Source organism: Falco punctatus (genome assembly GCF_963210335.1).
Source record: "Falco punctatus genome assembly, chromosome: 3".
Taxonomy (NCBI): Eukaryota; Metazoa; Chordata; class Aves; order Falconiformes; family Falconidae; genus Falco; species Falco punctatus.
Window position 1 is genome coordinate 37759794 of NC_137582.1, and position 12622 is coordinate 37772415.

The 12622-nt window shown below is 47.7% G+C and overlaps 1 long non-coding RNA gene across 6 annotated transcripts in view; it reads right to left on the reverse strand.

Annotated features, from left to right (window-relative positions):
- Positions 1-5186: 5186 nt before the first annotated feature.
- Positions 5187-12622, reverse strand: part of LOC308061423 — a 37645-nt gene continuing 30209 nt past the window's right edge. For 4 of the 6 annotated variants that reach the window (XR_013927212.1, XR_013927213.1, XR_013927214.1 and 1 more), the window contains 2 exons: positions 10808-10975; positions 8414-10711 (listed from right to left, as the gene is read on the reverse strand). This is a non-coding gene — a long non-coding RNA (uncharacterized lncRNA). Of the gene's footprint in view, positions 7458-8251; positions 10712-10807; positions 10976-12622 lie in introns of those variants that run through there. The other 2 variants (XR_013927210.1, XR_013927211.1) reach the window with 2 other exon arrangements.

A 12622-nucleotide genomic window follows, 5' to 3' on the forward strand; every position in this document is an offset into this window, starting at 1 on the left:
AGGCAGGTGAGTCTTCCTCGTGACCCCCACATCTGGCGCAGGCTCAGTAACGTCCTGCTCTTTGTCCAAACCGCAGAACCAGCTTTGGCTTGTTCTTGCAAGGTTGTAATCTTTCTTTGGACTTATATGGTCATAAAGCTGGACTTATATGGTCATGAAGCCCTTTACTCCCGTACACCTTATCACAGTACCCAAGCAAACCGTGTAAGATTTGGCAAACAGCTTAAATTTTACAACTTTTACCCTAAACAGCTAAACAGACTATCACAATTGTTAAACTCTACCCTATCTCTTACCCCCCCCTCTCTCTCACTACCCTTTGCACTTCCCAAGAAACCCCTTCTCATGGTGTATCACTGCTCTAATTACTCATCACAACAGAAGAGATAAAAGCCCTTCTGCACCTTTATCCAGAACAATGCTCTTTGGAAATAAACTCCAGCCTAAAGAGCTACAATCACGTAGGAATCACGTGCAACAGAAATAAAGGTACCTCTTTCACTGACCAGTTTAGATAACAGACATGGTCAGGAAGAACAAAGCCAAAAAACAACCAACACCTCTCCCCAGTGCCAGATCTCAGCTTAAATAATTCCTCTGGGAACAGTAAAAGGTTTCTTAAAACACCTTGATAAAGTATCTTAATAAAATAAGCGATCCGTTAGTAGGTTTCAACAAGATTTTGGCCAGTAGTTTTGGTTCCTACCAGAAGATAAGAAAGTATCCTTCATCACCCTCTTTTTCCTGCAAGCACAACTGGTCTGGCTTCCCTCAAAAGCTGCACTTCAGTACTTACACAGTTTTCGACTGATTTTCAAAGTGTAAATCAGAACCAGGGACCACAGTGTTGGACAAAGTCCTCATACGAGTCAATAAAGGGGACTGCCCCACAACAGATGTTAGGGGGGGACTGAGGTTTCCTAAGCTTAATTTGCTCACAGACTCCCAACATAGAATAAAAGTCATCCTGTATCACAGCACTGCTGGCAATAGCAGACTGCATGAGGAGACATTCAGCTGTAGATCATGATCACTGCCCAAACAGCCTCTCCCTCACCTCCTCTAGGACATGAGAAGAAAGAACCTTCCTTTTCTGAGTGTTGCTTTGAAGTAGCCTGAGTACAACTGTTCGGCAACCCCTTTAAAATGAAAACTGCATCAAAATAACCAAAGCACTAAAAAATACCAATGGGAAATACCTCCCACAGACTGCCCCACTTCAGCGAGGGCAGCTGCAATTGCTGCAGGCCAAATTAACGTGGCATGTTAAAGAGGACATCAGCACACCTGCTCTCTAGTAAAGCTTTTAATTCTGTTGCTATATTTATTCTCATTTCACTCAATCTGAAGGAAATGCTACACAGACTCAAAGCTGCTCTTTGCTTATGGGGAAACAGTGAGAGCCCCCAGGTACATCCAAAGCACAGAATTAGGTAAATAATTACGTTACCTCATATACTCTCAGTTAACTCCCATGTCTGGATTTAGTTCGTACTTTCTGGGTTGAAATATGTCTTGTTACATTAGCTCTAACTATTCCATTAAAGTATCTTCAGACTGGTTGGGGGTTCTCTTGATTAATGAAGCTTCCTCGAATGGATTCTCTCAGGACCAACATGTACCAGGAAGAAGAGATGCTTTTCTGTACTTAGCACTTTCATTGCCTACAGATGCATTGCCATGTTTGTGCAGCTACAAACATCTCAGTCACAAGTATAGACTTCACCTAACAAAACGTTCAAACAGTCTTTGTCAAGGAAGCCAGCCCATTTTGCTCACCACAGCCTCATCACCTGAAAACTTAGGAGAGGTGCTTCACAATGTATGCAAGCTGTCAAACATACTACAGCCTGAATTACACAGAGCACTTCTCTGCTATCAGCAGGAAGTGAGTTGTGCACTTTTGGCCTCACCTACACAGGTAAACTAACCAAGCTATTTCCCCGCTACTCCAAAAGAGAGCCCACGCAGAGCTGTTTGCAAATATACAGTCTAGAGTACCTTGCCTTGCAGTACCTGCAACGATCCCTACCCAGACAAATCCTGACACTTGTAAAGTGACCGTACAGAGCTAACTCAAAGCTTATCAGTAGCATAAGTAAAATTTAGTTTTCCTGACCCAAAGACTAAGGGCCAGGCAAGGACAAACCACTCCTGCAAGGGACCACTCCACAAGCCCTAGCCATTGCTCACTTTGCTTACAGCCCAAGTCAGCTTTGTAACAGAGACCACCTCAGGATGAGAGCTTTGTTCCTCATCACTCACCTTAATCATAACTATCCTTGTTTTAAGTGCCTCTGAAACGTGTACGAGTGCCTATGCTTCCCCCAAGTCTCATTTCTGTTCACAAATGAATTAAGTGCTCAAGCTTTCTTTGAAGATGCCATTATGATCTTTATGGGAATGTATTTCTACATGACACCAGCTCTTTTGAAAATTTTCATGTATACTTGTAAATCTATGTATTCCAGGAGTGCCTGTGGTACACTGGATATAAACAGAAATACACCACTTATACAGAGAACAGCAAGATTGCAAAATACACAGAAGAAACATAATGCTGGCAATCTATGGTTTTAGCCATAAGAGGTGACCAGCAGATGTTCAGATGCAGCCTGAACAAAGTGGGATTCTCCATATGGCTTCAAAACCCACCTTGTTTGCATGTTTCTATGCAAACTGAAATGTTCATCAGGGATTCTTTCAGATGTTCACAACTTCCTCCCCCCAAGTTTCCACCACCGGAGTAAGACAAACTGCACTGCTGGCTTTATTTCCCATTTAAAGTGGAAGGACTTCCTTTCTCTTCCAGCTGTCCAGTCAAAACTGGAATTAAGGCAAGCAACATCTCAATACAGAAAATTACAAAGACTAAATCAGCATTAGGTGTTTTTTTCATATCCAACTCCAGCTTAAAGTTTATTACCAAATAATACCTGCATGGCCACTTCTGTCCTGTTTCCCTTGCGCTGCCAGGAAGCAGCACTTCACACAGCTGAGAGAAGATTTGCTCTGTGTGCTGTGTTTGCTCAGCATTGACTTAGAGCCCACATCAATACTTGCACCTCTCACTAATTTTAATGGTGAACGATTGTGCTCCTCATTCAGGGCACTGAACAGATGTCCTCAGAAAAACCGAAGTGACCCCATTATGCATCCAGGGGATTATTAGAGGGCCTGTCTTTGTGCTCCCCCTCCAAGACATGCCACAAGTCTGTTGTTCTTCCTCATTAACTCTTTATTAACTTTTGCCCCCAACAGACAGGCATTTGCCCTGCAGACTGAGACAAGACTCACACTATAAGCAAAAAGATACAGCATTTATCAAGTTAAAACTATGAACGATGAGTGAACAGCACCGGAATATTGGCTGTAAGCAAATAACAGCATCACCGGTTCATCAATTAGACTGGAGGGGGTCAGGGGGAGAAAGAAAGAATAAGAGCCACAGTCTGCACATTGTTTTGATGGCAAACATTAACTCGGAAAGGATTTGGTTATTAAGAGTTTCAGCAGCTTGAGGTGGAGGCTTGTGCTGGTTACTTTGCTTATTAACACTTGGGGTGCATGTTTGGAGAGGGTGCCACGGTGCATGCATACTAACAACCCTGTAATCTACTCTAGTGAGCGAGGCATCCCTGGACACCGTTCAAGAGCAGCAGAGAAAAGAAGCGCCTTCCAGCAGAGCAGGGAGGCTGGCCAGGGCCGGGGCTGGGCAAGCAGGTACTTGCTCAGCAAGGCCTGGAGCAGACCAGGCTCCTCAGGAGTCCCCCCACTGCTCTGAATTCACTCCTGCATAATGAACACACCTGAGGCCAGAAGATGTGACTACACAGCTTGAGGTGACACAGATGATTTTCATTATTAAGTTACTGGTTTTCTAAAGAAAACGCACCGCATACATAAATGACTACAGACCTCCTCACGAGGTGTAACAACCTCAAGCAAGAGGTGAGGAACGTGCTCACAGGAGCAGCGCTGTAGGACAACACGGATGCTACGAGCAGCTACCACAGGGACCAGCACCAGAGAAAAAAACCACAAAGAAACAAAAAACAAAACCATCCAACTATGCCAAAGTAAAAATAGTGCATAAAACATACCTTTAAGCTTCAGAAGAACTGCTGGGACCATCCCCTGCTAAGCTTACAGTGTTGCTTCATACCAGCTCAGCACTCCAACTCTTCTGGAGTCACCCCACCTACCAGCCGTGGTGTGGCTAGCAGCTCCCCAGCACCCACCACCACAGAGCTCCTTCCCCTCTCTCCTTTAGGTGGGAGGGCCCACCCCAGTCACTCAGGCTTGGCCCGGCCCACCGCAGTCACTCAGGCCCAGCCGCGGCCCACCCGAGGTGGCGGCCCGGCCCGGCCCGGCCCGGCCCAGCCCAGCCCACCCAAGTCACTCAGGCCCAGCCGCGGCCCACCCGAGGTGGCGGCCCGGCCCGGCCCAGTCACTCAGGGCCCGGCCCAGCCCGCCCAGGGCCCAGCCACCCCCCGCAGGTGGGCCGGGGCAGCCGCGGAGGCGGGGGGGTCTCACTGAGGCAGCTCCTGACGCCGGCTCCTCAGAGCTTTACTTCTTTCCTTAAACAGGAAAACTGTTTAAAAATTGTTTATTACCACATCTGTTCTGATAATTTCCTCCTTAGCTGCCCTTTACTCAAACCTGTCTCTAATTACAAAAGCCTTGTGCTTTAACCCCGCCCCCACGGCCTGCCGGCACCTGGTGGCACCGAAGCCTCGATCCAGCCGGGGGGGGGGGGGCAGGAGGCGGGAAGGGAGGCCGGGGGGAGGGGTAAGGGGGATTTTAGAGCTGGCAGTCCTGCAGCTCCACAAGGTCTCTGTGTTCTCCCTCATCCTGTAGGCCCTGGGGTTCTGGTTCTGTTCTCCTGTGAACCTCCCTCAGGGAGAAGCCCCTTCAGCTATGTGCCGAGGTGGGGCCTGTGTGCTGCCATTATGGCTGTGCTGGGGGCTGGGGGGGTCCCGGCCTGGACATGCTCCCAGAGCGGGCCCTGCTCTTCTTTTGGATTGCAAAAATTCATTCGTCAGTAGCAGCTTTTCAGCCCACAGATGGGAAACCGTGAATCTATTAATTCCCAGTATAGAGCTGAATGGTGAGCACACTCAAGGTTTGTTTTTTTTGGTTGTTGGTGGTTTGGTTTTTTTTAAAATGCTTGTAGTGTTTAGGTATTTCAAACTCTTGTCTAATTCATCATTTTTTGTTGGCAGGATTCTCCTGGTCTGGCCAGAGTGGCTTCTGGTGTTCCACTAGCTGGCAGCCTCTGCTGTGCTTTCACTGGGCACACGAAGCGAGTGCTCACCTGGGAAAGGTGGAACCATCCTGGTTACTGAAGACAGGAGAGGTGGGCCCACGCCACTTCTGCCCAAGTGGAAAGAGAACAGAGGGGCTCTCCAGAAACCGTAAGTGTTCTTTGGAGTTTCTGCCTGGCTTCTGGTGGTGGTAGCAGTACTGAGCTGGGGCTCGGTGGCCAGTGCTCTGTGCCCAGCAAGCTCTTTGGGTCTGGTCCTTGGTGGAGCAGCTGTTTCTTAGCTGTGGGTGAGGGCGTCTGTCCCAGCTGTGGCAGCTGGTGGCATTGTCACCTGAGGGTGTTGCTTCAGGTGGTGGCTAGCATGTGAGAGCAGCTGAAGCAAATCACGTTTTAGAGAGTGTTGGCCAGGTGTGTGATACTGAATTGGCAACCTCTACACATGAGCAGAAATAGTGACTTAGAACAAAAATACAATAAGCAAGACCTTAGCAAATTCCAGACACTTCTATTGGCTATGCCATTTCTTGTTATGCTTCTAGGCATGAGCCCTGTTTCCACCTGCCCCCATGAACCTGCTTCAGCATTATAAACCAAGTGCCCTGATCCCATGAGGGACCTGCTGCCCTGAGTTTTTCTCCTTATACAGAATTTCTGTAACTTCTCTCCCAAGTTTAACGTGAATGAAAACATGAACGATCTTGTGAGTAGGAAATGTGATGCTGCATGGTATGTTTTTAGCACTCTGCATCAGGGATTAGATGCACAAATCCTGTTGCCATAGTTTTCATCGCTCTGAGACTTAAATGTGTCGCATAAGCTGAATGAGGTACGCAACCAAAGCAGGGGAGGAGAGAGGTATGCAGCAAAGGAGGGAACCACAAGCAAAGCGGAAATCCTTTCTTATCATTTCAGCCTCATGATTCAACATTTATGATGTCAATAATGTTAAGCTGTAAACAGCAAGCTAACAAAAGCCATGTGTGGGAGGGAATTAAACCCGAGCTCAGGATGACTGGCATTCCTTGCAATCACTAGTCAAGCCTGCTTCAAAGACCTGTGTGTTCATTATGGACTCTTATTAGCACTGACAGCCTTCCCAAAGGAGATGCCATTACCAGAACAGACCAACAGCCCCATTTAGTTTGTTGTGCAGTGGCTGGTGCCTGAGTCCGGGTAGCAAAGGTAGAAAATTCTTCCCAATGCACGTAATTATTCACAGCAGTCCCCAGTGCGCCCTGCACACTGCTAGAGGAAGTGACAATAAATGGGAAGGTGTCTGCAGTAGTTGTTTTGTCTTGTTTTTTTCCTTTGTGGAAGGTAAAGAGGGAAAGTTACATGTCAGTCAGGAAGGCTTCCTTGGGAACCTTAGAGATGAGTAACAAATTGTTCTCTTTGGCAGTGTTTGTAAGAGGTGCCAATCCACGCTTGGGCTGTTAAGTAAGCAAGCAAGCAGCTGTTCAGTGCTGGTATCTTGGGTGGCTTTGGTTTGGCTTGGAATGAGAAGTCAGCCACAGAAAAAAAGGCAGAATACAAATGGGGGAAGGGGGAAACTGAAGGAAAAAAAAATCTTGGTGACTCTGGATAGGTGGAATAGCTGTGACAAAAGGAAAGGGCAGATATAATTTTTCATCTTCTGCTTGTGTCAGTCTCTTAAGTTTTTAAAATGAAACTTTTCAGGTTTTAAACTAATAAAACCCCAGGGGTCCTTCAGCTATATTTTGTAGATTATTGCAAAGTGAAGCTTATGTAGTTTGCATCAGATGATTGTGTCTGTCCTACTTAAGCAATGTTCAGCCAGTCATGTTTTTTGGGTAGCAGAGATGTCGGTCTGTTTGAGAATCCAGTATGTTGGCTTGGAAGCTAACAGCAATTGTAGCACGGGATTTAGCAAGGAACCAGCCAGAAAGCAGCAGTGAAGTGTGTGGCGAGTACAAGTGGACCGAGGCTGTGGGCTCAATAGACCCATGTTCTGGGTTACAAAGATGGGGGAAGGCAGGGGATGGAGGCTGGGTGCAGGCTGGTGGAAGCATGATCCAAGGGTGCTTTAATGCTGCATTGCTGACTACCTCTGGACCCGTTCATCACAGGTGCTGCCTTTCCAGCTGTCCCTTCTGCCCTCTGCCATTCTTTGGACCTTTCTTTGAGGTCTTTTCCTGTGACGAAAATGTGTCAGGTCCAGCAGGCAACCTGTCTAAAAGCCTAAGTGTCAATGGAGTTGGAAGTCTTGAGATGTCTTTGGGGAAAAGGTAATAATGAAAGTGATGATGCTCAATTGCCTTTAATCCATTTGCCTTTTAATTTCATGATAAGGGGCACCAATTAGCTTATGGAAACACTCATCTTTGAAATATTCACTGGGATGCTATAAAATTAGCTTCAACTTGTCTCATCTTTTGGCAGGGAGAGGAATCTAAGGAAAGGGTTGTGGGTTTTTGGTTTGTTATTTTTTTTAATTTAAAAGAAAAGGAGAGGCGGATATTATAGTGTCATGTTTCCACTGTTCCAAATATGTTCCTCACTGTGTGAGCACCAGGGCAGTTGAATTCAGGTGTCTGGTTTTGGACAGTCGTGCCCAAGCGCGGTGGTCATCCAAATGCAGGAATGCGTAAACATGGCACTCGTCATGAGTGACCATCATATCTTAGAGGGATGCCGCAGCATCCCATGCTGACAGCCCTGAGGCTCGTTGTCCTCTGCTAATCACATGCCCTGATGTGTCTAAAGAGTGTCCAGAGCGCCACTGGCTGCCAGCCCCCCAGGACCCTGGGCTTCGGTTGCTGCCCTGCTCAGAGAACAGCTTGCTTCCCTGGCAAAGCGCGCTGATTTGCTTTGGTCTACTTCATCCAGATGCTTGACTTCTAAATAATTTAGAAGTAGCTCTATTAAAGAGCCATTAAGAGGAAAAAGAAAGAGAAACCTTCTGGGAGAAACCTTGTTAGTAGCAAGTACACACATAATGAGATACCGGACAAAAGGAATCCATACCTTCACTGTCAGAACGTGTTAGGAGAATGCCTGGGTGTATTTGGCTGGCTGGTGTTACCGTAACAAGGTAGAAGTCACCCAGATAAGCATGAGAAGATGCTATCTGTATTTAGATTTTATGCGATGCCTTTTGTAAACATATTTTGTGCTGTCATCTGTGGCTCGCTTATTCATAGGGAATTTACTTCAATCAGTGTGCAAACACTCTGTTCTATATTTATCAGTAATTGCCCAGAGATTGACAAGTATAGCAGTCAAGGTAGATCAGTTAACCAGAAAAAGAAGTAACGGGAACTGGAATCAAAATAGAATTGGTCTGTTTCTTCACAGTCTTTTTTTTTTTTTTTTAGGTGGTTAAAAATTCAAACAAGTGCTGTGTGGATGATAGGCGCTGGTATGATGGCTGTGGACAGAACAGAGTGGCGGGTTCCTCCCTCGCAGCTCAGATCTGTCTCTCCCACTGTGATTGTCCAAACTGGATCACTGGACCAGGCTTTTATCTCCAGAGGGCAGGAGAAAGGCACATGCATTAGTAATGTGGCCACGCAGTGCCTGGCAAACTTTATACTAGTTACATAGGAGGCTTTCCTTTCTCTCTTCTTAGTTTTTAATTGCTTTATTTCCCATGCAGCTGGCTGGCCATGGCCATCATCCAGAGAAGACCCTTAAGTGATCCTGACCATTGTCACTGTTGATTTTACAGCCCAGCGTGGAGGAACAGCAGAAGAGAAGGAAGAAGTGCTCCTGAGCCCGGGTTTCCCAGGGAATTATCAAAGCAACCTGGACTGCACATGGAGGATATTGCTGCCGGTGGGGTTCGGTGAGACAGCTGGGTTTGGTTTGATGCTATCACAAAAGATGTGGTGGGGAGATCCTGTCCCTGTTCAGTCCATGCTGGATGCCAAGTACCACGATGACTTAGAGAAACTGTTGTTTGACCTCCTGATCACACTTGCCGTTAAAGATGCATTTATAGGGTGCTATGAAATGATAGATATTTTTTCAGAAGGTGATGCCAGGATGCCATGGAATGTAACAGGTTGATCCAGATTTGTGGGCATGCCTCCGAATCGGTTGTAATACCCTCTTTTTAGTGTGTACCTCCCCGTCTTAACTACTCACATTTGTAATAGCCGTAAAACGTCACCAGTTCATCAGTCTTTAGAAATGTAACAGGTGACCAGAGCTTGTGTCAGATTATGTCCTGCCTCAGCTGGAGTTTGTGCAGGCATCAGCACATTCAGAATTAGGCTCTCCCCAGCCCTTGGTAAAGAGAGAAATTTGCCCGCCTCCAGCTCAGCTCTTCTCTAGGCCAGCCCCATCAGGGTGCCTGATTGCCAGGAGGTGGAAGTGTTGCATGTCTGGAAGAAATGCTGAGTCTCCTGGTTTCCTGAATTAACTCTCCTCCTCCGGCTGTAGCTGCCGTGTGCTGCTGGGGAAAAAGCCCACCCAGGGTGCTCAGCCCGTCCTGCCGTCTGAGCCAGCCACGCTCGCTTTGGCAAGGGGTGATTCCTGTCGCTCTGTGCCTGCCTTCCTAGTTCCTTGGGTGTCAGGCAGAGGGAGGCATGTGCACAGGAGCTCTAGCAGCATGAAACTACAGGCGTTAATAGCCTGAGCTTGTCTGAAACTACAGGCACCCTCTACCTCCAGCAGGGTAAATGTACTGCTGATGCCCGGGTATACTGGGCATCACTGGGCGAGCAGTGCTGATGTGCTGAGGCTCGAGTGTAGCTTTAGAGGCACTGTTCATTCCTCCTCTCCAGATGCTCACATCCAGTTCCCAAACTTCTCCACTGAGCCAAACCATGACTTTGTCGAAATCCGCAATGGGCCATATGACACCAGTAATGTCATCGGGCAGTTCAACGGCACCGAAATCCCAGGCTCCCTCCTGTCGACGTCTCATGAAACCACCGTGTACTTCCACAGCGACCGCTCTCAGAACAAGCCAGGCTTCAAGCTGGAATACCAAGGTAAGGAGTCTGGAGAAGGCGCTGCAGTGGGACAATCCTGTCCCCGGGTGCTGATGGAAAGGGCAGTGGAGGGAGGGGAGGCATCACGGTTGTTGCTATTCTGTTGAATTAATTCCATGAGGACTCAATCCAAATGAGTGGAAAGGTGTTACATGAAGGCCATGCTTAATCCTCATGACTGGGATCTGTTCACCTGGACTTATGCCTACGGCAAATAACGAATGTTCCTAGAATGCTTTGTGACAGCGAAACGCCTTTGAATTAGTTCTGGCCAGATTCACTTAGAACTTGGCTCTGTTGAGTGTCATGTGCAAAGAGAGGAGCCCTCAGCCGCCATACATTTGCTGCGGAATTCTGCGGTGGTTGTCAGTCTCCACTGAAGTCCAAAGGCATAGTTTGCTGCAGCCCAGCCTTGTGCCAGGCAGGCTGGTGGGGGACCAGCTGAGCAAAGAGCCAAGGAATATAACAGTGGGGCTCCCATGGGTACCTGGAATAAGAGGAGAGGAAGAAGTTTTATTAGAATCAAAAGATGCCCTCAAGCGTAGTTTTTGGAGATGATGGAGGAATGGAGGTGCCTTCTCACCCAGCCAGAGTCCTTGAGCAGCTCCCCGGTTTTGAGCGTGGTGTCCTCTGAGCAGCAGTCACCTTGAACTCTGAAGGCAGCGCCCCGAGGTCCTGGCAGTGCCCCATCTCTTTGTGGATTTGCCACTCTTTCAAGGTGCTGGGTCGGGGCTGCCTGTGTTAGTCTGCCCTGGTGAAAGAGAAGGAGAACATGAACTTCTGGCCCTGCTTGATCCGCAGCTCTGCCATAATGAATGTCTCTGCAAAACCTTTTGGTCTCCTCTGTCCACCTGTCCATGGCATATGGGAGTGTGAAATGGCAAAGGATGCCAGGGGCAGGTCGTGTATTTCATCCCAAATACAATTCAGATGGGCTTTGCTGCGCAGGAGCCAAGTGGTCCAGCTAGTGCCTGGGAGAGAGATGGGAGGAGTGGGAAAGGTGGAACGTGTGTTCCCAGCCACGTGACTGACAAAGGGCTGACTCCCCAGAAACAGCAATAAAAGCCGCTACTCATACTTAATTGAAAACATTAATTTTGTCTTGGCTGTCCTGTTCGCGCACCATATAATTCGTGCGCTGCTGCACAATTTGGGAAGGAATGTGCTCTGTGAGGCACTCTGGGTAATCTCATGGAAATTGCTATACAAATTAGCTCTAGCAAGGCTGCCCAATAATTTATAATGCCAGGTGGAACATGTTAACCAATTGACTTGCGTTCGTCATCAGCGTTGTCTGTGTTTTGTTGGAAAACAAGGCAGATTTCCCAATTAGAAGTGAAGTGTGGGGTGACTGGGTGAATACGGGCTTGGAGGCGCTGGCGGACCGGGGCAGACCCTGGCGCTCACATCTGAGGCTCTTGCGAAGCTGGATTTTCCCTCAGCCTTCATGCAGACGTGTGCATGGTTCATTAAAGTTTATCTCCTTCAATTAAGTGATTGTATGAGGAGGCTCTTCCCTCACATCTGGCACATCACATCAGGCACAAGTCTGTGGAGCTGCTCCTGCACAAAGGAGTGTGTGTTGCTACACATGAGCGTAGCACTGAGCCTGAATTAATAAGTTGTGTGGGGAGGGAGGACATGTTTGCCTAAGCCAAGGGCTGGGCTAATGCAGCTACGTGGCTTCTGGAGCAGAGCTGGCTCAGGCAGGGGACACTGCGCTTAACCCTGTACCTGCAGTTGTTGCAGGCTGCCAGTAATGAGCTGCAGATGTGTGATCGTCATTTCAAATGAACTTCCACGCCAGGGAGGCCCAGAAGCTGTATGTGAGACTTTCAGACCTGGGGACCTGCTGTGGCCCTCCCACATACATCCAGCGGAATGTCTGTCGTCTTTCTGTCCCTCTTTTTCACTGCCCAGGCTTTCTAATTGCTTTGCAAGTTCATTTGGACCTGGGGGATACCTCGTGCAATAGAACTGTCACCTTAATTAATGAATTGGATGCTGCTGTCATACAAATCATCATTTCCCCCCTGCTCAGAGGTACTCGGTGAGCAGCCAGCTGCTCAGCGGTTCTGGTCCAACCCGTGCTGTATGAACAAGTGGATGGATTTGCTCACTGGTGTGATCTCGTCAGGAGCTGTATTTTCCATGCATGGGTGCAGACAGCTGGTGGAGCCCAAAGATTCTTAATAGGGCAAAAGACAGTTTATTTGCACACCTGGCTGTCACATCTGTACAAAATGCCCTGGCAGTCTCCTTTCATCTCTGAAGCACTTAATAAATCTATAGTAACAGGATTAAGTTGAAAATGTTAGATGTAGTCTTGACAGATACGAATTAATCAAGGCAAATCAGGCCAGGATTTCGGGGCTGGATCCTCCTGTATCCAGAATTG